This window comes from Zea mays, chromosome 6 (assembly GCF_902167145.1).
Source record: "Zea mays cultivar B73 chromosome 6, Zm-B73-REFERENCE-NAM-5.0, whole genome shotgun sequence".
Taxonomy (NCBI): domain Eukaryota; kingdom Viridiplantae; phylum Streptophyta; class Magnoliopsida; order Poales; family Poaceae; genus Zea; species Zea mays.
Genome location: NC_050101.1, coordinates 174971129 through 174996544, shown reverse-complemented (window position 1 = coordinate 174996544; position 25416 = coordinate 174971129). Strand labels below are relative to the sequence as shown.

General features: G+C 46.9%; 1 protein-coding gene and 1 non-coding gene across 2 annotated transcripts in view; both read right to left on the bottom strand.

The window, feature by feature from the left end:
• LOC100273076 (uncharacterized) overlaps positions 1–16995 on the bottom strand; it is a 44208-nt gene extending 27213 nt beyond the window's left edge. The window contains exons 1-2 of the mRNA XM_035959426.1: positions 16836–16995; positions 16690–16756 (exon numbers count right to left, since the gene is read on the bottom strand). The gene's annotated coding sequence lies outside the window, so the exon portion shown is untranslated. The remainder of the gene's footprint in view (positions 1–16689; positions 16757–16835) is intronic.
• A 6434-nt stretch (positions 16996–23429) lies between these two features.
• On the bottom strand, positions 23430–23527 carry LOC111589647 (small nucleolar RNA snoR31). The gene has a single exon (XR_004850999.1). It is a non-coding gene; the product is annotated as a small nucleolar RNA snoR31 (small nucleolar RNA).
• Positions 23528–25416: the final 1889 nt, after the last annotated feature.

The following is a 25416-nucleotide window of genomic DNA, read 5'->3' as shown; positions in this document are numbered from 1 at the left end:
TGTGCACCGGACTGTCCGGTGCCCCCGACGACAGAAGGCAAGGATGGCCTTCCGGATTTGCTCTCAACGGCTCCTAGCTGCCTTGGGGCTATAAAAGGAGCCCCTAGGCGCATGGAGGAGAGATACAAGCAACCTTTGAGCATTCTTGATCATCCACACTAAGTCTCTGCACATTCGTTTGTGTTTCTAAGTGATTCGAGCTCTGTTCTAAGTGAGAACTCTGAGATAGTCGTGTGAGCTCGATTCTTGGCCGTGTGTGTGCGCTTTTGCTGTGGATTTGTGTGTGTTGCTTCCCTCCCTTACTCTGTGTTTCATTTGTGATCATATACTTGTAAGGGCAAGAGACTCCAATTTGTGGAGATTCCTTGCAAACGGGATAGTGAAAGGAAAACAAAACACCGTGGTATTCAAGTGGGTCTTTGGACCGCTTGAGAGGGGTTGATTGCAACCCTCGTCCGTTGGGACGCCACAACGTGGAGTAGGCAAGCGTTGGTCTTGGCCGAACCACGGGATAAAACCACTGTGTCACTCTGTGCCTGATTCTCTTGTGGTACTGTGTTTTGTTGAGACTGTTGAGACTTCACCTTAGCCACTTGGCAATAATCGTGCTAACACTTAACAAGTTTTTGTGGCTTAAGTTTGAAGTTTTTACAGGATCACCTATTCACCCCCCCCCCCTCTAGGTGCTCTCAATTGGTATCAGAGCCGTTCTCTTCACAAAGGGACTAACCGCCCGAAGAGATGGATCCTAAGGGGAAGGGTATAGTGATCAACGACAAAGAGAAGGAATCCTTCGTCAACGAGCCGAAGGACGATAAGCCTACCGACTCCGGCTCGGGCCAAAGACGGAAGGAAGGGAAGAAGAAGAAGACCAGGCGCATCAAGGAGATCGTCTACTACGACAGCGACGAGTCTACTTCTTCCCAAAAGGACGAGGACCACAACGACTACGAGAGAAGAAAACCGGTTAATTCGAACTTTTCTTTTGATTACTCTCGTATTCCGCAAAGTTCACATTCTCATTTGCTCTCCATTCCACTCGGTAAGCCCCCACACTTTGATGGAGAGGACTACGGATTTTGGAGCCACAAAATGCGTAGTCACCTATTCTCTCTCCATCCTAGTATATGGGAGATTGTAGAGAGTGGAATGCATTTTGATAGTTCGGATAGTCCCATGTTCATTAATGAACAAATTCATAAGAATGCACAAGCTACTACTGTTCTTCTAGCTTCCTTGTGCAGGAATGAATACCATAAGGTGAGCGGCTTGGATAACGCCAAGCAAATCTGGGACACCCTCAAAATTTCTCATGAGGGGAACGACGTCACCTTACTCACCAAGATGGAGTTGGTGGAGGGCGAGCTTGGACGGTTCGCAATGATAAGGGGCGAGGAGCCAACGCAAACATACAATCGGCTCAAGACTCTTATCAACAAGATAAGAAGCTACGGGAGCACGAGATGGACGGACCACGACGTCGTCCGCCTAATGCTAAGGTCATTTACCGTTCTTGATCCTCACTTGGTGAACAATATACGTGAAAATCCCAGGTACACCAAGATGTCGCCCGAAGAAGTTCTTGGGAAATTTGTTAGCGGGCGAATGATGATCAAGGAGGCGAGATATGTGGACGACGCCTTGAATGGTCCGATCAACGAGCCGCAACCTCTCGCTCTCAAGGCAACACGAAGCAAGGAGGCGCTACCTAGCAAGGTGGCACAAATTGAGGCGGCCGGACTCAACGATGAAGAGATGGCTCTCATCATCAAGAGATTCAAGACGGCGCTAAATGGTCGCAAGAGGCAGCCAAGCAAGACCAAGACCAAGGGGAAGCGCTCATGCTTCAAATGCGGTAAGCTTGGTCATTTTATCGCTAACTGTCCCGATAATGAAAGTGACCAGGAAAAGGGGAACAAAAGAGAAAAGAAGAAGCAATACAAGAAGGCAAAGGGCGAGGCGCATCTAGGAAAGGAGTGGGACTCGGATTGCTCCTCCTCCGACTCCGACAACGAAGGACTCGCCGCCACTGCCTTCAACAAATCGGCTCTCTTCCCCAACGAGCGTCTCACATGTCTTATGGCAAGGGAGAAGAAGGTGAGTACTCAAGACTCCACTTATGCTTCTTCTAGTGATAGTGAGTCTAGTGATGATGACATAGATTATTCATGCTTGTTCAAGGGCTTAGATAGATCTAAGATAGATAAAATCAATGAATTGATTGATGCATTGAATGAAAAGGATAGGCTTTTAGAAAAGCAGGAGGATTTATTGTATGATGAACATGATAAATTTGTAGAGGCACAAAAATCATATGCTTTAGAAGTAAAAAGAAATGAAATGCTTTCTTATGAACTATCTACTTGTCATGAAACCATTTCTACTTTACAAGGTTTTAACAATGATTTAAATGCTAAGTTAGAAGTAGCAAATAAATCTAATTCTTGTGTAGAACATGTTAAGATTTGCACTAGGTGTAAGGATTTCGATGTTGATGCCTGTAGTGAACATCTAGTTTTAATTTCCAAATTAAATAAGGAAGTGGCTAGTCTTAATGCCCAACTTAAGACTAGCAAGAATGAAGTTGATAAAATAAAATTTGCAAGGGATGCCTATACGGTTGGTAGACACCCCTCAATTAAGGATGGTCTTGGCTTCAAGAGAGAGGCCAAGAACTTAACAAGCCATAAGGCTCCCATCTTCGTCAAGGAGAAAGGGAAGGCCCCTATGGCTAGTAATGCTAAAAAGAACCATGCTTTTATGTATTATGATAGGAGAAATGCTAGAAATGCTTATAATGATTTTGATTCACATGTTTATGATTCTCATGCCATGTTTGCCTCTAGTTCTTCTTATAAGCATGATAGGGATATGCCTAGGAGAAATATTGCTCATGTGCCTAGAAAGAATGTTATTCATGCTCCTAGGAAAGTAGTGAATGAACCTTCTATAATTTATTGTGCTTTAAACACTTCCTTTGCTATTTGTAGAAAGGATAGGAAAATAGTTGCTAGGAAGTTAGGGGCAAAATGCAAGGGAGACAGGACTTGCATTTGGGTCCCTAAGGACATTTGTGCTAACCTTGCAGGACCCAACATGAGTTGGGTACCTAAGACCCAAGCCTAAATTTGCCTTGCAGGTTTATGCATCCGGGGGTTCAAGCTGGATTATTGATAGCGGATGCACAAACCATATGACGGGGGAGAAGAAGATGTTCACCTCCTACGTCAAGAATAAGGATTCCCAAGATTCAATCATATTCGGTGATGGGAATCAAGGCAATGTAAAAGGGTTAGGTAAAATTGCAATTTCTAATGAGCACTCTATCTCTAATGTGTTTTTAGTAGAGTCACTAGGATATAATTTACTATTTGTTAGTCAATTGTGCAATATGGGATATAACTGTCTGTTTACAAATATAGATGTGTCTGTCTTTAGAAGAAGTGATGGTTCACTAGCTTTTAAGGGTGTATTAGACGGCAAACTTTATTTAGTTGATTTTGCAAAAGAAGAGGCCGGTCTAGATGCATGCTTAATGGCTAAGACTTGCATGGGCTGGCTGTGGCATCGCCGCTTAGCACATGTGGGGATGAAGAACCTTCACAAGCTTCTAAAGGGAGAACACGTGATAGGTCTAACCAATGTTCAATTCGAAAAAGATAGACCTTGTGCAGCTTGTCAAGCAGGGAAACAGGTGGGAGGAGCGCATCACAGCAAGAATGTGATGACCACTTCAAGACCCCTGGAGCTGCTGCATATGGACCTCTTCGGACCCGTCGCCTATCTAAGCATAGGGGGAAGTAAGTATGGTTTAGTTATTGTTGATGATTTTTCCCGCTTCACTTGGGTGTTCTTTTTGCAGGATAAGTCTGAAACCCAAGGGACCCTCAAACGCTTCCTCAGGAGAGCTCAAAATGAGTTTGAGCTCAAAGTGAAAAAGATAAGAAGCGACAACGGGTCCGAGTTCAAGAACCTTCAAGTGGAGGAGTTCCTTGAAGAGGAAGGGATCAAGCACGAGTTCTCCGCTCCCTACACACCACAGCAAAATGGTGTGGTAGAGAGGAAGAACAGGACGCTCATCGACATGGCGAGGACGATGCTAGGAGAGTTCAAGACCCCCGAGTGCTTTTGGACGGAAGCCGTGAACACGGCGTGCCACGCCATCAACAGGGTCTACCTTCATCGCCTCCTCAAGAAGACGTCGTATGAGCTACTAACCGGTAACAAACCCAATGTATCGTACTTTCGTGTATTTGGGAGTAAATGCTACATTCTAGTGAAGAAGGGTAGAAATTCTAAGTTTGCTCCCAAAGCTGTAGAAGGGTTTTTGTTAGGTTATGACTCAAATACAAAGGCGTATAGAGTCTTCAACAAATCATCGGGTTTGGTTGAAGTCTCTAGCGACGTTGTATTTGATGAGACTAATGGCTCTCCAAGAGAGCAAGTTGTTGATTGTGATGATGTAGATGAAGAAGATGTTCCGACGGCCGCTATACGGACCATGGCGATTGGAGAAGTACGGCCACAGGAACAAGATGAACGAGATCAACCTTCTTCCTCAACTATGGTGCAACCCCCAACCAAAGATGACGAACAGGTACCTCAAGTGGAGGCGCTTGATCAAGGGGGAGCACAAGATGATCAAGTGATAGAGGAAGAAGCGCAACCGGCACCTCCAACTCAAGTTCGAGCGATGATTCAAAGGGATAATCCCGTCGACCAAATTCTGGGTGACATTAGCAAGGGAGTAACTACTCGATCTCGATTAGTTAATTTTTGTGAGCATTACTCCTTTGTCTCTTCTATTGAGCCTTTCAGGGTAGAAGAGGCCTTGCTAGATCCGGACTGGGTGTTGGCCATGCAAGAGGAGTTAAACAACTTCAAGCGCAATGAAGTTTGGACACTGGTGCCTCGTCCGAAGCAAAATGTTGTGGGAACCAAGTGGGTGTTCCGCAACAAACAGGACGAGCACGGGGTGGTGACGAGGAACAAGGCTCGACTTGTGGCAAAAGGTTATGCCCAAGTCGCAGGTTTGGATTTCGAGGAGACTTTTGCTCCTGTGGCTAGGCTAGAATCAATTCGTATCTTGCTAGCATATGTCGCTCACCATTCTTTCAGGTTGTTTCAAATGGATGTGAAGAGCGCCTTCCTCAACGGGCCAATCAAGGAGGAGGTGTACGTGGAGCAACCCCCTGGCTTCGAGGATGAACGGTACCCCGACCATGTGTGTAAGCTCTCTAAGGCGCTCTATGGACTTAAGCAAGCCCCAAGAGCATGGTATGAATGCCTTAGAGATTTCTTAATTGCTAATGCTTTCAAGGTTGGGAAAGCCGATCCAACTCTTTTTACTAAGACTTGTAATGGTGATTTGTTTGTGTGCCAAATTTATGTCGATGACATAATATTTGGTTCTACTAACCAAAAGTCTTGTGAAGAGTTTAGCAGGGTGATGACGCAGAAATTCGAGATGTCGATGATGGGCGAGTTGAACTACTTCCTTGGGTTCCAAGTGAAGCAACTCAAGGACGGCACCTTCATCTCCCAAACGAAGTACACGCAAGATCTGCTAAAGCGGTTTGGGATGAAGGACGCCAAGCCCGCAAAGACTCCGATGGGGACCGACGGACACACCGACCTCAACAAAGGAGGTAAGTCCGTTGATCAAAAAGCATACCGGTCAATGATAGGTTCTTTGCTTTACTTATGTGCTAGTAGACCGGATATTATGCTTAGCGTATGCATGTGTGCTAGATTTCAATCCGATCCTAAGGAGTGTCACTTAGTGGCGGTGAAGCGAATTCTTAGATATTTGGTTGCTACGCCTTGCTTCGGGCTCTGGTATCCAAAGGGGTCTACCTTTGACTTAGTTGGATACTCAGACTCCGACTATGCTGGATGTAAGGTCGATAGGAAGAGTACATCGGGGACGTGCCAATTCTTAGGAAGGTCACTGGTGTCATGGAACTCTAAGAAACAAACTTCCGTTGCCCTATCCACCGCTGAGGCCGAGTATGTTGCCGCAGGACAGTGTTGCGCGCAACTACTTTGGATGAGGCAAACCCTCAGGGACTTTGGCTACAATCTGAGCAAAGTCCCACTCCTATGTGATAATGAGAGTGCTATCCGCATGGCGGAAAATCCTGTTGAACACAGCCGCACAAAGCACATAGACATCCGGCATCACTTTTTGAGAGACCACCAGCAAAAGGGAGATATCGAAGTGTTTCATGTTAGCACCGAGAACCAGCTAGCCGATATCTTCACTAAGCCTCTAGATGAGAAGACCTTTTGCAGGTTGCGTAGTGAGCTAAATGTCTTAGATTCGCGGAACCTGGATTGAATTGTAGCATACATGTAGTTATGCTTTTGATCATGTTCCTTTTTGCATTATGTTGCTTATTATGGTGCTCAAGTTGTACAAACACTCCCTGGACCTCACAAGTCCGTTGCAAAGTGATGCACATGTGTAGGGGGAGATGTGTTACAACTTGACCCTTTGAGACTAACCATGTGCTTGAGTTTGATAATTTAGTCTCGAAGGAGGATTGAAAGGGAAAAGGTGGGTTTGGACCATGAAAGACTTCCACTGCACTCCGATGAGAGGGTAACTAATTCCAAGTTCATCTCATGAAATCTTATTGTCATTTGCTCTTAATTGAAGACTTTGGTGAGGCAATGAGGTTAAAAGGCCAAGATTGATCCCGTTTTGGTGCTTGATGCCAAAGGGGGAGAAAATAAAGGCCAAAGCGATAAATGGATCAGCTACCACTTGAGAGATTTTGAAAATAGTAGAATAGAGTTTTTGTTTTGTCAAAAGCTAAAGCTTTTATTGTCTCTTATTGTCTCTATTTTCAAAAGTTGGCTTCTTGTGGGGAGAAGTGTTGATTATGGGAAAAAGGGGGAGTTTTTGAAATCCGTGGTCAAATTCTTTTGAAATGACTCTCTTTATGCTTCAATATGTGTGTTTGACTTATAGATAGAGATTTGAGTTTGATTTGCAAAAACAAACCAAGTGGTGGCAAAGGATGATCCATATATGCCAAAATTGAATCAAAACCAATTTGAGTTTTTATTTGAAGTGATTTTGCACTTGTTCCACTTGCTTTATGTTGTGTTGGCATAAATCACCAAAAAGGGGGAGATTGAAAGGGAAATGTGCCCTTGGGCCATTTCTAAGTATTTTGGTGATTGAGTGCAAACACAAGGGCCTAAATGTGAATTTATGTACATGGATGAACAAGGTGAAAATCATGAAGTAAAGGTATGTTTCTAAGCCTTAGTACATTGGTTTTAAGTACTAATATATTTGTCTAAGTGTTAGAAACAGAAAGAAGAAGAATAGAGAAAAGGAGAAGGGACTTGGCTGTGTGCTGCCAAGACCCAGCTCGGTCTGGAGCACCGGACTGTCCGGTGTGCACCGGACAGTGTCCGGTGCGCCAGGCTGGCGCGACTCGAACTGGCCGCTCTCGGGAAATTGGCCGGCGGCGTACGGCTAAAATTCACCGGACTGTCCGGTGTGCACCGGACTGTCCGGTGAGCCAACGGTCGTCCAGGGCCAACGGTCGGCCGCGCAATCCGCGCGGGACACGTGGCCGAGCCAACGGTCGGAAGACGGCACCGGACTGTCCGGTGTGCACCGGACATGTCCGGTGCGCCAACAGCGCCAGATCTGCCAACGGTCTGCAACGGTCGTCTTCGCCGTTTAAGGAAACAAATCGGGCACCGGACAGTGTCCGGTGTGCACCGGACTGTCCGGTGCCCCCGACGACAGAAGGCAAGGATGGCCTTCCGGATTTGCTCTCAACGGCTCCTAGCTGCCTTGGGGCTATAAAAGGAGCCCCTAGGCGCATGGAGGAGAGATACAAGCAACCTTTGAGCATTCTTGATCATCCACACTAAGTCTCTGCACATTCGTTTGTGTTTCTAAGTGATTCGAGCTCTGTTCTAAGTGAGAACTCTGAGATAGTCGTGTGAGCTCGATTCTTGGCCGTGTGTGTGCGCTTTTGCTGTGGATTTGTGTGTGTTGCTTCCCTCCCTTACTCTGTGTTTCATTTGTGATCATATACTTGTAAGGGCAAGAGACTCCAATTTGTGGAGATTCCTTGCAAACGGGATAGTGAAAGGAAAACAAAACACCGTGGTATTCAAGTGGGTCTTTGGACCGCTTGAGAGGGGTTGATTGCAACCCTCGTCCGTTGGGACGCCACAACGTGGAGTAGGCAAGCGTTGGTCTTGGCCGAACCACGGGATAAAACCACTGTGTCACTCTGTGCCTGATTCTCTTGTGGTACTGTGTTTTGTTGAGACTGTTGAGACTTCACCTTAGCCACTTGGCAATAATCGTGCTAACACTTAACAAGTTTTTGTGGCTTAAGTTTGAAGTTTTTACAGGATCACCTATTCACCCCCCCCCCTCTAGGTGCTCTCAGCACCGCAGTCGGAGTGGCGCAGGCGGCGCTGTCCTTCTGTCAGGTCGGTCAGTGGAGCGGCGAAGTGACGGCGGTCACTTCGGCTCTGCCGGCTGGGGGGCGCGCGTCAGGATAAAGGTGTCAGGCCACCTTTGCATTAAATGCTCCTGCGATTTGGTCGGTTGGTGCGGCGATTTGGTCAGGGTTGCTTCTTAGCGAAGGCAGGGCCTCGGGCGAGCCGGAAATATGTTTGTCGTTGGAGGGGGGCCTCGGGCGAGACGGAAATCCTCCAGGGTCGGCTGCCCTTGTCCGAGGCTAGGCTCGGGTGAGGCGTGATCGAGTCGCTCGAATGGACTGATCCCTGACTTAGTCGCACCCATCAGGCCTTTGCAGCTTTATGCTGATGGGGGTTACCAGCTGAGAATTAGGAGCCTTGAGGGTACCCCTAATTATGGTCCCCAACATTGTTATTACGATATTTTTGTTGGAGCATCACGTTTGAGGTGTAAAAGGTCTAAAGAAACTTCTCGGTCAACTCTAAATATGTGAGTTGTGACTATCTAAGCATAGAAGCGTATTGAGCGACAATATAGTGGATGACGCTATTGTAAGCTTTCGCTTAAACTCAAGGAAATAGAGAATGGCATGTTTATGTTACGCACGTGGAAACATAACATGCTTTTGCATACTAAAGCACTCGTGCACCTTCGTCCACAATATTAGTAGGTCTTTCACCTCTAGATACTTCGTCTTTTAGGTCTAGGTGGATGTGGCGCTAAAGAAAAATAACAACTTTTGCTTTCTTATGAAGATGCAAGCTAGTGTTATTTGTCCTAATCGAACGACCGTCTTTCGGAACTACGTCGTCTCCAGATGAAATTGGCAGTTGTAAAACCAGATGAGGTAGTTATTGTCATCTAGGACAAGCTCCACGAAGTCACTTATGTTGTCTTCAGCCATAGTCCAACATGTAAAATTGAAAGTTGCCTAGAGGGGGAGTGAATAGGGCGAATCTGAAATTTATAAACTTAAGCACAACTACAAGCCGGGTTAGCGTTAGAAATATGAACGAGTCCGAGAGAGAGGGTGAAAAACAAATCGCAAGCAAATAAAGAGTGAGACACAAGGATTTCTTTTACCGAGGTTCGGTTCTTGCAAACTGTAGCATCCCAAAAATCCTAATCTAGGTTTGAAACCCTAATCCACCTTTTTCCCCTCCCTTCATCCTCTAATTCTAAGTTCTCCACTAAGTTTTTCTTTCATCATATGCATACATTTTGTTTGATCACAAAGCACCTCACTTAGATTCTATTTTCTAAACACTTAGAGTATTCACAAAATATTTTGTTCAAAAGAAAAAGGGGCAAAATGGGAAATGGGAATTGAAAAGTAAAAAGAAAAAGGGAAAAACTCTCTCCTCTCCCTGTTGGACCAAATCTCGGCCCAACACCCGCAACCCCCCTTCCCACGCGCCCGCACTCCTCCGCATTCGGCCCAACTTCGGCCTGCTTCCGCGCGCGCGACAGCCGCTCCACACCCCGCCCTCCCTCTCGCTGACAAGGCATCCCCACCCGTCAGCCACCCGCTCTCTCGCACGCTCGCTCCCTCTGACCAAGTGGCCCCACGAGTCAGTTGCTTCGTCGTCCGTCCGCCGTCCCCTCGCCGAAGTCACCTCCGGGCGTCGCCTCCGTCCTCCCCTCTGCCATCCTGCCGCACAGGGAAGTTTGGCACCGCTCCGTCCTCCTCCCCTTGGCCAGCGTCCTCGCCGGTACCGCCCCGCCGTGGCGTCCCCTCGGCGGCGCTGTGCGCCATTTATGGCGGCACTGGGAAGCTCGCCGGAGTCAGGGAGCTCCACCTCCCCCTTCCCCCGCGCGCCTATAAAAAGCTCGCCCCGAGCTCCTTCTTCCTCGCACCAGCTTCGGCTATCCCTCTCCTCCCCTCCCCGAGCTCAATTCACAAAGCGCCAGCGTCGTCCTCCTCTCCGGTGAGTCCTTTCCTCCTCCTCCCTCTCCTTCTCTGTTGGTCCGGCGAGGAATTGAGTGAGCCGAGCAGCTCCCTCGCGTAGCCACGAACCCGAAGCACCACCTTCCAGCCCCCGTTCCCCACCCAGAGCCCACCGGCGGCGATCCCCGCCGCGGAGCTCCGCCCCCTCCCCGTGGGCAGCCCCTTCCGACCCCCTCTGGCCAAATTGAACCTACCATGAGAATCACCAACTGCCGCCCGTGCTAAACCACCCTCCCTCGGACCAGGAACCGGGCCATCGGCGGCAAGCCGCCGTCAAGCTTCCCCGGCGGCCGGTTCCCCCCCCCCCCCCCCCCCCGCGCTCGGCCGGTTTGCCCGCCGTCTGGCCGCAACGCCGTTTCTTTCCCCCCTCTCTCTGGCAAGTGGGCCCTCAAGCGACGTCGTCACCCTCGCGGCCGCGCCGTTTCCCCCTCGCTCGTGGGCCGCCGCTGGGCCGAAAGCGCCTCAGCGCGCGCTCGCGCCCGGGGTGGGCCAAAAATCGTGCCCCCGGCCCAGAAGAGAGGAATTCCCTTCTCTTTTTTTCTTTTCCACCCTTTTTCCCATTTAAATAGTTTTCTCAACATTTTATGCACAAAAAATTATCAAAAAGGATTTCCAAGGACACATAAAATAATGTTGTTAGTAAATGGCACACTATGATTGATAAACCACTGTTGATGTATTGTTTTACTGTATGTTTCCTAGAAGAAGCGGGAACCGCAGATCCGGATCCCGTAGCTCCGGAAGAAGGGTCGGAGCCCGAACTTCCGGAAGTAGATCTTCTGTGCCAAGAGAGCTTCAACGAAGGCAAGTCCACCCTTCCCTTGATGCATAAATTACCTATTCTCTCTACCACTGCCTAGGCCGGGAACTATGGGGGAATATTGCATTGTGAGTGAGAGATGGCCCGCATTAACATATACCTTCTGGATACGAAATGTGGTTTGGAAAGAAGGGCAATGTGTTCCTCCAAATAAAGTCTCTTTTTGAAAAGTTTTGCGATGAAGGGTACTCACCCTCATCACCCTGGGAGTGGGATGATCAGGGACTCCCTGGTTTAGGGGAGGGCCTAAGGTGTTGGCTCAGCTGGTTTAGGCGTGAGCAGAAGGATTGTCCCCTCATATAAGGACCGGTTTGTCATTTTCACTACCTGTACTCCTTTATCGTACAACCACTCGAGACTGTGTGGGCAGTCACTCAATCCGAACTCGTGCGGTCCAACCCCAGGGTTAAGAAGGCTGGGGAGCACCGGGAGGATAAGGAGGGGGAAAGTTTTGTCCGGTTTGGACATGGTGGTGGCCTGACTCCTTCCGGATAACCGTTAAGGTTAGGACGTACGAGTAAGGAAAGAGATCCGGCATTCGGGTCTCGCGACGGTGAGATCGCAGAAACCGGACTAGTGGGTAAAGTGTACCCCTCTGCGCAGAGTTGAAACCTATTCGAATAGTCCGTGTCCACTGGTATGGATGAGTCTGGTATGGTATGGCAAATAGAGCTTTATTTTTCACTAAGTTTCTTGACAAGGGAAAGGTGTGATTAAATGGGTGTTGAGAAAGGAAAATAAGGCCACGGGAGCGGGGAGCTCAGTGGTGGTTGAGTTTTTGGTTACTTTTAAGACCATGGGAAAAACCTTCAAGCAACTGCCTTTCTCTAAGAAAATGATGAGTGACATCAACTCCACTAAATTGAGCATGTACATCATAGGTCTCTTTCTCTATACGGGAGCGGGGTGGGCTTGCGGAATACCTAGTGTATTCACCCAGATTTATTTATGTTTTTCAGCAGCCGAGGACTTCTTTTCTGCTATGCTTGATTAAGAGGGCTGTGTCTGCACCCAGTTCTGCCTGTGGCTTGGACTAGTGTATTTTCCTACTGCGCTTCTCTATTTGGCTCTCTCGAGCTTGTACCCCGGTATTGTAATAATTTTATCTAAACTCTGTACTATTTGAAGTAAGGAATGTGTTTACTAGCCTCCTGGGACTAGTAATTGTTTCACATTTGAGTCCCAAAGGATCGGGACGCTTCACAAACCTACTCCCCGTTGAGGTGGTCACAAAGACCGGGTCTCTTTCAACCCTTTCCCTCTCTCAAACGGTCACTTAGACCGAGTGAGCTTCTCTTCTCAATCAAGCGGGACATAAAGTCCCCGCAAGGACCACCACACCATTGGTGTCTCTTGCCTCGGTTACAATTGAGTTGATCACAAGAAAGAATGAGAAAAAGAAGCAATCCAAGCGCAAGAGCTCAAATGAACACAAGTCACTCTCTCAAAAGTCACTATTTGATTTGGAATGAACTAAGGACTTGGGAGAGGATTTGATCTCTTTGGTGTGTCTTGTATTGAATGCTATAGCTCTTGTAAGGTGTGAGAAATCAGAAAACTTGGATGCAATGAATGGTGGGTGGTTGGGGTATTTATAGCCTCAACCACCAAACTAGCCGTTTGGTGAAGGCTGCTGTCGCATGGCGCACCGGACAGTCCGGTGCGCCTGCCACGACACCAAACCGTTGGATTCCGACAGTTGGAGCTTCTGTCTTCTGGGCCACCGGACAGTTCGGTGGTGCACCGGATAGGCACTGTTCAATGTTCGGTGCGCCATCTGGCACTACTCTGATACTGGCGCGCACTGTAGCGCATTTAATGCCTTCTGCAGACGACCGTTGGCGCGAAGTAGACGTTGCCCCGCTGGCACACCGGACAGTCTGGTGCGCCACCGGACAGTCTGGTGAATTATAGCGGAGTGACTCCCAGAATTCCCCGAAGGTGAGCAGCTCGGAGTTGGAGTCCCTGGTGCACCGGACACTGTCCAGTGGTGCACCGGACAGTCCGGTGCGCCAGACCAGGGCACACTTCGGCTGACTTTAGCTCTCTATATTTGAATCCTTTCTCGGTCTTTTTATTGGTTTGTTGTGAACCTTTGGCACCTGTAGAACTCATAATATAGAATAAACTAGTTAGTCCAATCATTTGTTGAAGCGTCCCGATCCTTTGGGACTCAAATGTGATACAATTACTAGTCCCAGGAGGCTAGTAACCACATTCATTACTTCAAATAGTTACAGAGTCTGAGTAAGGTTATTACAATACCGGGGAATACAAGCTCGAGAGTGAGCCGAAATTCATAAAGCGCAGTGGAAAATAAATTAGCCCAGGCCACAGGCAGAACTGGGTGAAGACACAACCCCCTTCAATCAAGCATAGCAGAAAAGAAGTCTTCAGCTGCTGAAAAACATAAATAAATCTGGGTGAATACACTAGGTATTCTGCAAGCCCACCCGGCTCCCGTAAAGAGAAAGTGACCTATATTGTACATGCTTCATATAGTGGAGTTGAAGTCACTCATACTTTTTCAGAGAAAGACAGTATTCGTCGTTTATGGTTTTCCCAAGACAATAGAAATGACACTTGCTTGACCACCACTGAGCTTCCCGCTCCCGTGGCACTACTTTCTTTCCAGAAACACACACACATTTCCCTGTTCCCGGTTGTAGTAGAAACACTAATTGTCATACCATACCAGACTCGTCCATACCAGTGGACACGGACTATTCGAATAGGTTTAGACTCTGCGCAGAGGGGTACACTTTACCCACTAGTCCGGCTTTGCGATCTCATGGCCAATGAGATCCGAATCCGAAACTCTTTCCTTCCTTGCACGTCCTAACCTTAACGGTTATACCGGAAGGAGTCAGGCCACCGCCATGTCCAAACCGGACAAATCATTCCCCCTCCTTATCCTCCCGGTGCTACCCCAGCCTTCATAACCCTGGGGTTGGATCGTACGAGTTCAGATCGAGTGGCTGCCCACACAGCCTCGAGTGGTTGTACTTTTTATGAGTACAGGTAATGAAAGATGATAAACCGGTCCTTATACGAGAGGACAATCCTTCTGCTCACGCCTAAACCAGCTGAGCCATCACCTTAGGCCCTCCCCTAAACCAGGGAGTCCCTGATCATCCTACTCACCAGGTGATGAGGGTGAATACCCTTCATCGCACACTTTTTGGAAAACATATTACTTGCACCCTTTTACTTATACCATATCTTGTAATCAAAGGTGATTGTTAATGCGGGCTCTCTCATGCTCACCATGCAATTCGATTCCCATCCCATATTCCAGGCTTAGGCAGTGGTAGAGAGAAATAGGTAAATAATGCATCAAGGGAAGGATGGACTTGCCTTCGTCGAAGCTTTCCTGGCACAAGAGGTTTATCTCGGAGGGGTCGGGTTCTTGCCCTTCTTCCGGAGCTATAAATTCCGGAGGATCGGATCCCTCTTTCGCTAATCAAACACAGATAATAACAATACATCAATTACGATGACTTTAGTGGCGGTGTGCCATTTCTTATATCTCATTTTTTGGTGCCCTATAATTTATTTGGACTATTTTTGGTACATAAAATATTAGCATATAGTTCTATATGAGAAAATGGGAAAAGAAAAGAGAAAAATAAAAAGAAAAGGAATTTCCTGCCTTGCTGGGCCGGAGGGGGATTTCGGCCCACTTGGGCGCGAGCGCGCGCGCGGGCGCGCTTGCGGCCCGGTTGGCCCAGCAGCGAGGGGGAGACGGCGAGGGACGACGCCGTGGCGCGGGGCCCACACGCCAGTGAGGGGGGGGGGTTAACGGCGTGGACGACCATGGAAGGAGAGGGGGGGTTCGACCGGAGTTCGGTCGACGGCGAAATCCCGCGGCGGTTCTCCGCCGTTGGTCCGGTTCTATGGAGGGGAGGCGGTGGCGAGGCACGGGCGGTTGCAGGGGATCACAGGGGTGGGGTTAATTTGACCGGCGGGGGCCTATGGCGGCCGGTCCGCGGCACGGTGGCGGATGTCCGCGGCGGTGATGCCGCCGGTGCGGTTGCCGGGCACAATAGGAGGGGGAAAGTGGTGCTTTGTGACCATGAGAGTGTGGCGGAGCTTCGAGCACGATTTAATTGGACCGAGGATCACTAGAAAGGGGGAAAGGAGCTCACCGGAGCGACGGGGGAAGCACGACGGTGCTAGCTCGATTGGCTCGGGGGAAGGCGGAGGAGATGGACGGAGCTGGTGTGGTGAAGACGGGGCTCGGGCGGGTCCTTTTATAGGCGCCCGGAGGAGGGAGAGGGATGGAGGGGACGACGAGCACCGACGAGCTCGCCATGATGGCGGGAATGGCGCTAACGTCGATTGAGACGGCTCGGGTAGGCGGGGGGTGAGGGGACGGCTCGGGTATAGTGGGGGGTGGTCGCTGAGGTTGGGCGAGCCTTAATGGCGAGGCGACGGGGCGAGAGGGGCTCGGCGGCGGACGCGCCGGTGAGGCATGGGCGAGAACGACGAAGCTGACAGGTGGGCCCCAGCTGCCAGGGAGAGGGAGCGGCGCGAGAGGGAGGGAGGCGAGTCGCTGACGGGCGGGGCCAGGCTGTCAGCGAGGCGCGCGGCGCGCGGAGCTGGGCCGCCTGGGCCGGGGAGAGGGGAAGGGAAGCGCGGGCGTGCGGAGTTGGTTGGGCCGGATTCAGCCCAGCCGAGAGGGGGGATTTTCTCTTTTTCTTTTCTTTTTCTGATTTCTAATTCCTTTCTTTTCTTTTTTTCTATTTTTGTTTCTTTTTGTTTCTTTTTTTCCTTTGAATCAAAAATTCTCTAAATGATCTTGAGTGATAAATATAGTCTATGTGAGGTGCTCTAATTATTTCAAGTGTATGCACATGATGAGGTGTTCTAAGGGTAGAGTTAAGGGAGAAAATAAAATAAGGGGGGTTAGGAGGTTAGGGTTTCAAACCTTGGTTGGGATTTTTGGGATGTTACATTTGTGTTGGGCAATTCAACCACCAAAATCAATTTAGGAAAAGGTGTAAGCCTATTTCCCTTTCAAAAATTAAATATATTTTAATTAGACATGCCAATTATCCATAACAATTTTTAAAATGGTTATATGTAACAAATATTTTTAAGATTGTATTATTATATTTGTTTATTTCAACATAAAAAACGCAGAAGACATAATAATAGGGAGCATGCATACAATTTAAATATGCACTATAAGACAATAATGTGGAGGAGAAGGTTCAGGCGCTACGGAAGCCGGCAAATCCGATGAACTCTGTGCTCAAATGAGGATTTGCTATACGGAATGGACGAAAAGAAATGCAATCTACTTATGCTGGACAGTGCGAAAGGGGGATCTCTCAGTGTACATCGGCTGGAATCCGATGAACTCGATCTGGAAACTTCGATTCACTACGACAAATTGTGGATAACAAATGCTAACTACCGACGAAGTTCGAAGGGATCAGTCCGCTTACATACCAGTTTACGAATCGTCGAGAAGAACTTGGAGTCTCATCGTCGTCGTCGAGAAGAATCCTAGCTCCGCCTACACGAGGAAAGGAAAAACAGATGAGTAAGCGGCGTGATGGAGGAAACAGGGGGATGCAGGGCGGCATGCGAGAAACCTGGGAGGCGAGACAGGAGCAGTTCGAGGCGACATGGACCGGGGAAACCCTAGCACGCGCGAGAGGGCTGCGCTGATGCCCAACTAGCCCAGCTTTTCTACGGAAGCGGTGTTTTGCCCGCTTCTATCGGACCGTTGCAGGGTGGCTTTGTGGGAAGTGCACTGGAGTGAAGCGGCGATAGAAGCTGGGCGTTTGGCAAGCGAAGCGGGCTTCTGGCCGCCAGAATCCCCAAGAAGCGAATCCAAACATGCCCTTAAGATATTGGCCCAATATTTCTAAAAGTGACAAGCTATAATTGGTACGAAATAGGCCCGACATACGTAACCGGCTTGATGCGATGCAACGTAAGTTCAAGGCTTCACAATAGTGTGCCTCTCCTCTACGGTCTTCACATACGCGATGGAATCAGGTCAGTGCCACGAGCTGCCCAAGAGGCCAAGACAATAGCTTGACTCGGCACGTGGAACTAGCCAGCCGGAGCGTAAAACCAAGCACCACAAGAAGAGGGTTAAACTTAAACCTACTCGTTAGACTGTGCCCAGCATTTTACTCATAATTTATATAAAACATTGTTTTTTACCGTTTTACATTGTAGAGTACACTGTTCACATAGTAGAGTTTGGATATAGTTATGGAGATGGGTAAACTGTTGGAGATAGTCTTACGTTGAAAAGTGTTCTCTCTATTCGAACAAGAGTACACATGTAGTTTAACTATTTTTTGATAAAATATATCTTATAATTAATTATATATAATATTTAGTTAACATTATCTATATTGATATTTTAATCTACAACTAGTTAAAATGTGAGACGGTTAAAATTGTTTTTTTTTTTTGGATGGAGGGGGCAGTGGCAATGTGGCATGGATCCCCACGTCAAACGGCTAGGAAGAACCAAGGCCAGTTTTTAAATTTTGAACGCGGAGGTGGAACGGCGGTCGGCTGGGACCATATGGAGAGAGCGACCCCACGGCCGTTCGGGCGCCGCGGCTCCGTGCTCGTCCTCGGCTCCTCACGGTGAACACCGACCCGCGCCCCCAACCGCGCACGCGTACGGCGTACCAGTACCAGCAAGGCAAACGGAGCAAGCAGACGGGCCATGTATGGCCTGATTGGTTACCCGCATATAGGCCAACCAGGCTCACGGTATGCGGCCGTAGTGTGTTTGGTTGTAGGTTGCATCCACGTAACCAGGCGCGTGCTACTTTGCCGCTTGTTTGGTTTGCCGCATATGCATCAGCGTCTGTGTCTCGCGATGCAAAAAAGGAGCTCGGGCCAGGCTCTGGAGATGCGACCAAAATCTGCGCATCTGTGGAGCCAGGCTCACGCGATGCACAGCCAGGCTGCCGCGGACCTGGCTCGCTCGGCCATGCTGCCTAGATACGGCAACCAATCAGGCCCGTAGATCCCGTGGCTCTCGTGCACGGGGACGTGCGCTCCACGACCAGCCAGGCTTTATTGGAGTGCTTTCCTGCGTTGTGATTTGCACACGCTACGTAGCTGGTCTACCGGATGATCCTCTCGACGGATCAATTTTTCTACTCATACTGGAAAATTGTTACTTGCATATCGTGCTGAAAAAGTGAAAATATGCAACTATAGCAATTCAAAAACACACACATAAACACATTTGCGACACTGTAAGGCCGTGTTCAGTGAATCGTGTATATTGCGAGCAAAATATTGTTACACTATATTAAATTGCACGTTTATAGAATAAAGTTTAAAATAAAAAATGCGATGTAAGATATAATGGATAATAATCTACTGGAATCTAAATGTTAGTATGATTTTACAAAAATAGGTTAGCATTACACAAACATTATAACATAACACGATTTCAACTATACCATACAATATATCTATACTATAGATGTTAGTATGATTTTCTATAAACTTGATGAATAAATTTGACTTAGGACAAAATCAAAAGTACTTAAAATTTGAAACAAAGTGAGCATCCTTATTTTCTCTCACTAGCAACCATAGTTTATGTCTAGTAGCCAACAACTATAATTTAAATCCTCGTTTGTGCATATTTTTAGCTTTCTATTATTTAAATGTGAAAGAGCATGGATATGGTGAAAACCATAAAATTATTAAAATTGGTGCTTTATATAGTAATAAATAGAGATGATGAAGATTATGGTTGTAATACATAACTAGTTAGGTACCCGTGCGTTGCGACGGTTTCTATTACATAATAGGTATTGTGTCAACATCTTTTAATCCTTTCCAACAATGTCTACATCTGTTAACACAATCTGGAGAAGAAAGGAAAGGAGGAATAAGATAGAAAAGGAGAAAGAAGATGACATGTAGGGGCCACACATTAGTGATAGGAAGAGGATGGAGAACATAGAGATACCTGGACAATACGAAAATGCAGTGGTCTTTAAATGGGTTCAACAAAACATTCATATTGGCGGGTTCAAATACAGTAGCAAAGAATCCATGAGAAATCTTAGTCGGATCATTGCACATGCTACACCTTATGGGGAACAGAAAAGAGAAATAAGGAGATCAAACTGCATCTTTGCCAAGCCCCATCTGAAGCCAAGCTTCAACACTATCTCCTTGTCTCTTGCCTGTACATGGATATAATATGAGGTATATGTGTGAGTTTATCAGCATATATCTTATTCCACACGGTTAAGTTACAACAAGTGTTGTGGTGCAAGATTGGCTTACAAAGATGGAACAATAATCAACATTAGTGTAACACTTATGTCTCTATATACATCAACTGAAGAACAAATAATCACAAAAGGTTATTTGATGCAGATTGCATAGACTAACAAACTAACAAGATGGGAGAAAGAAGAATACATCACAATTATTTGGTGAGTGGGCTTTGCACTGAATATCTCCAATAAAAATAATATTTTCACAAAGATCGTTAGTTGCTTACGTCCATGTCTTCTGGTTGTTTGGAGACATCTTTGAACTTCAGATTCAGAACGTGGGAATTAGAACAAATAAACAATAGTACCAAGAAATCAGGTTGGCGTGGTGGCATACAGAACATGGGATGAACATCTGGGAAGCGACTTCAGTGGCATCAACTTCTCCTACAAAGGGAAATGAAGACGGTGTGAGTTGTATTAACAGAACATTATGAATAGTGTGCCTCTGAAACTACCTCAGAATTCTCCACATCTTATGAGGGAAATGAAGCCCAATGGAACAATTTTCAAGCATTTCAGGACTCTTCAGCCAAGCTTTGTGAGCTTCGATTGCTTTCATATTAAAACGAAACATATGCAAGTGCCAATATCCAACCAATTCAGGTGCACAATTGTTTTACACTAAAGTAAATTGAAAAAAAAGTTGCCTGGATAAAAAATCAGGGACTGACATGAGAAGATTGAATATGTGCACCAAACCTCAGATAAAGAAATGCTTGGCTTCTCAAGTTCATCTCCGCTGACTTGAATTCCAGTACTCTAACATTCTAGGCAAACTATGGATGCTATTTTGCTTCTCCTAGGTGCATCCTTTGCCTTCCTTCCTCGATTGCTCTTCCCCTTGCTAGCTATTTGATCATTCAGCATCTCGTATAGCGCAAAATAGTCTAGTGTAAAATGAATGAAGTGTGAAATAGATGGTAACCCTACATAAAAGTGTAGAGAAGTCATTCCAGAACATTTGTAATTTGGTGGGGGAAATATAACTGATATATTTTCAGGTAAACTTCTTTGATCCATTAAAGAATCTACCGAAGTTTGTATGAATTTTGTCGCACTTGGTACCAAAAGGGTGGACGCTTCCTCAAGTTCCTATTGAAAGCATAGGAAAACATACAAGCAAGGAACAAAGAATGACCTTGATTTAGCACATAATATAAACACCTCGAAATATTTATTTATCATCATCAAGAAGTGATATGAAGGGTTCCTTCTCATAGGACATGGGTAACCATTAAAATCAAAGAACTGTAGAAACCATATATATGCGTAAATATATTTCAATGGAAAGATGCCTTTGTTCATGGAGTAAGATAGCATTGATATGCACACAGGATGTTTGCGACATGTGTGAAGATGGCTACATTTTGAAATAAGTATATGTAAACATTGAATTTCATGGTCAAGGTTCCTAACACACTCACGGTTTAGAAAAATCCCTATAACAGCTTGCTGAACGCCAAAATCAGAAACAATCGCCACAAACGAGATGAATTTGTATTGTCTAGAGTACCTACGCACCGACCTGCTCGGATCGCACAGTGGCCTCGAAGATCATCTCATCCGACTTATCACAAACCAAAAACAAATCACTAACCATTAGCAAAACGTGAGAAGCTCCACAAAACTAACGAGCTGAACAACAAATTAGAAGACCTGATCAGCACCTTCATTGTCATGTTGGTTATAAAACCAAATACCATTTACTTCTTGATAGCATTTCGGTACAATAAATATGGTAACGGGATAAAAAAGATTAATTTTAGTTTATATATAAATTGAGACAAATCTTACTACTATATTTGTGAGGACGAAATTGAAAATGGAACATAGCCCTAAGAGAAAATGTGTACGAAGCATGGGAAATTTTACCTCCATTTTCTCGGTGATAGGACCAACTGCCTGTTGATTGAACTGGCGAAAGCCATAATCAAGAAAGAGGAAGCGCAGTCAGCACAGACAACACTGAAGCAAAGCAGTTAATAATCAACGACATTCTCACTTATAAAACATGAGGGTGGCGACAAGGAGGGAGTTGATGTCCAGGAGCCCTATGTTATTGTATGACAGGTCCTCAAAGACTTCCTTGCAGATTCCTTGAACGTCAGACTTGCCGGCGTGGGGTGTGGCGCGGTGGGGCCAGGAGGCATGCATCGAGGGCACGACGGGGGAAGGGATTGGCACGCGGGGGAGCAGGCGGGGGGCGCTCGACCATGATGTGGTCAAGCATGCCTGTAGAACAGATTATTTTTACCATTAGCCAGAGAAACTGCACTCATTAACAAAAGAAAAATAAGAAATTATAGCACGGCAGGAGTATAGGCTACCACGTGTAGCTCTTACAGGCTGTAGTTTGCTCAGCTCTCGTGACAGTGTGATCACCACAACGTCCATTTGTGCAGTGGCATCTGTCAGGAACAACTTGGTTTATTCCTAAGAATCTCATTTATTATGTGATATGCTCATTGCACAACTTTTTAAAAAAATGCATTAGCGGTTTGAAACATCACAAACAAATTTGTGTAAAAACAATAGAACTGAAGCATACCTCGATAAGAAAAAATACTAAAAAATTGGGTAAGTAAAATATAAGCTAGACACTAAAAAAGAGTTATGCGACAGATAAGTAGATTGCAATAAATTGGGTATTCTAAATTAATGTCTATTGCTGAAGTTTAATCTAGTAAATAAGATCCTCAAAACTTAAATTCTAAGTAGACATCTACCGAAAAGTTGGAAGGTTCAGAATTGTGAATACATCCCAGAATTAAACTGTAGCAGTAAATAAGAGCTGCTTGTCTTCAGTAGATGTGGCTATAATGTTGCAAAAAACTTAAACTGTAGTAGTAATATGTGATGCCAGGATCCCTACTCCTATCTTCTAATATTGTGATTTTTACTGCTTGCAGGTCACTAATATGTACATTGAACAGTAAACTGTAATTTATGCAACTAAAAAGTAGCAGGATTGTATCAGTGAAAAAAGTGCAAAAACAGATCCAGGATTGTATCAGCTGACCTGTAACCTCTTGCGGCGGCCGCCGCCCGTCCTAGGCGCCCTTGGTGTTGGGCTTCCGCGCCGCTATATATTGTGGGTACCCAAAATTCATCATCTCATCAAGCAACTCATACTGTAAGCACAAAATGGCGCCCTATTCTGTCAAGTCCCAGTAGCCGCACATCAAACAGAACTACTTGAAATTTGCTTACCACAACAACAAAGTTATCTCACAGTGACTCCTCTTCGAGCTCCTCGAAGTAGTGATTAAACACCTGTACTCACTCACAAGTCGCATGAATAATAGGATAAGCCATTGCAGCCACTATTCCCTCATCCATAAGCCCAACATTGCAGCCGCTGTGGAAGGGGATGTCACCTGTGGAAGAAGGGAGATAAAAATTCAACACAGTTATACAGGTCGATGACGCCAATCTATCACACACACACACATACACGGGATCCCCACATACACAGAAGCCGTATCCATTGCACCGACCAAGGAGAGCTTCCGGAGCAGCGCCCTGTTTTTTTTACAGGTAGCCACTGCTGTCCTAGAGAAACAATTCGAGGCAAAGTTAAAGCAGATCAGGGAGTTTGAACTAATGACTTTGCACATATTTCTATTTAATAGCATTACCTGATCATCAAGCAACTTTGAGAAATCCTTTAGAACCTGATGACGATCTTTCTCACCCTGCTGGAGCTGCTGGCCATATTGAACTACAAGTCAGCATGACCCGATCTTTCATCACCACGTTATCAATTTGAAAAGAACGTAATACAATTTAGAACCTGTTCTAAGATTGTTTCGAGGTTTCACCATCAGATACTACAAAGAAAAATATAGAGATGCAATTCAATAGCACAAGAATAGAAAACAATGGTCAAAACCATTACAGGATGTTAAGGACTCAGATACATATATGTTTGTGCATCAGTCGCTCGACAGAAGCCGGCCTCGGATCAAGTGCTGGATTATGCATCAGTTTATCTTCACTATCCAAAATCAAATCACGGAGCACAAAAAACAACTAAAATCAAATTACAGATCAGGGAAAAACAACGAAACAAGATTGGAGGGGGCATGTAGTTATTCAGTGGTGGTAATAGGGTACCTCGCCCTTGGAGGACGGCGCAGACTTGAAGCAGCGAAGCGCGGCGTCCTCGAGCACGAAGTAGCGCTTGCGCGAGTACTGCATCCCAAATAGGTTGGATCGGAACAGGTTCAACCAGCCTCCATCTGCAATGCATCCTCCCCGCCACCGGCCGTGGCATGCGCCGCCTCATCAGTCGGCGCCCCCACTATCGTTTCCTCCACGACAGCTACCTCCGCCCCGGTAGCCATTCGCCTGCGCTGGCTCCCCCATCGAAAACAGATCTCCTGGCCCCCGTGAAAGGGAATTAGGCTTACACCTTGTTCCTATATAATTTTGGTGGTTGAATTGCCCAACACAAATCTTTGGACTAACTAGTTTGTTCTAGTGTGTAAGTTATACAGGTGTCAAAGGTTCACAACATAGCCAATAAAATGACCAAGTGTTGGGTTCAACAAAAGGGCAAAGAGCCAACCGTAGGCCCTCTGGTCTGGGCGCACCGGACTGTCCGGTGTGCCACCGGACAGTGTCCGGTGCACCAGGGGACTCCAGCTCGAACTCGCCACCTTCGGGAATTTCCAGGGGCTCTCGCGCTATAATTCACCGGACTGTCCGGTGTACACCGGACAGTGTCCGGTGCGCCATGGAGAAGCGGCCTCAGGAACCCTTCAGCTTCGGGAAAAGCCAACGGCTCGTCCGCTATAATTCACCGGACATGTCCGGTGTGCACCGGACTGTCCGGTGTGACTCCAGCACAACGGCTATCCCGCGCCAACGGCTACCTGCAGAGGCATTAAATGCGCCGCAGCGCGCGCTGACGTCAGGTTTGCCCATACTGGCGCACCGGACAATGAACAGGAGCTGTCCGGTGCGCCACCGGACATCAAGGGTGGCCCACAAGTCAGAACTCCAACGGTCAGATTCCAACGGCACTGATGACGTGGCAGGGGCACCGGACATGTCCGGTGTGCACCGGACTGTCCGGTGCGCCATCGAGCAGACTGGCTCCCCAACGGCCACATTTGGTGGTTGGGGCTATAAATACCCCAACCACCCCACATTCATTGCCATCCAAGTTTTCCACTTCTCAACCACTTACAAGAGCTAGGCATTCAATTCTAGACACATTCAAAGAGATCAAATCCTCTCCAATTCCACACAAAACCCTAGTGACTAGAGAGAGTGATTTGCCGTGTTCTTTTGAGCTCTTGCGCTTGGATCGCATTCTTTCTTTCTCTTTTGCTCTTGTGATCAACACTCAATTATAACCGAGGCAAGAGGCACCGATTGTGTGGTGGCCCTTGCGGGGAAGTTTTGTTCCCGGTTGATTGAGAAGAAGAAAAGCTCACTCGGTCCGAGGGACCGTTTGAGAGAGGGAAGGGTTGAAAGAGACCCGGCCTTTGTGGCCTCCTCAACGGGGAGTAGGTTTGCAAGAACCGAACCTCGGTAAAACAAATCCACGTGTCACTCTCCTTATTTGCTTGCGATTTGTTTTGTGCCCTCTCTTGCGGACTCATTTATTATTACTAACGCTAACCCCGGCTTGTAGTTGTGATTATTTTTGTAAATTTCAGTTTCGCCCTATTCACCCCCCCCTCTAGGCGACTATCAATTGGTATCAGAGCCCGGTGCTTCATTAGAGCCTAACCGCTCGAAGTGATGTCGGGAGATCACGCCAAGAAGGAGATGGAGACCGGCGAAAAGCCCACTACAAGCTACGGGAGCACTTCATCGGAAGAGTCCCGCACCAAAAGGAGGGAGAAGAAGAAGAGCTCCTCCAACAAAGGGAAGGAGAAGA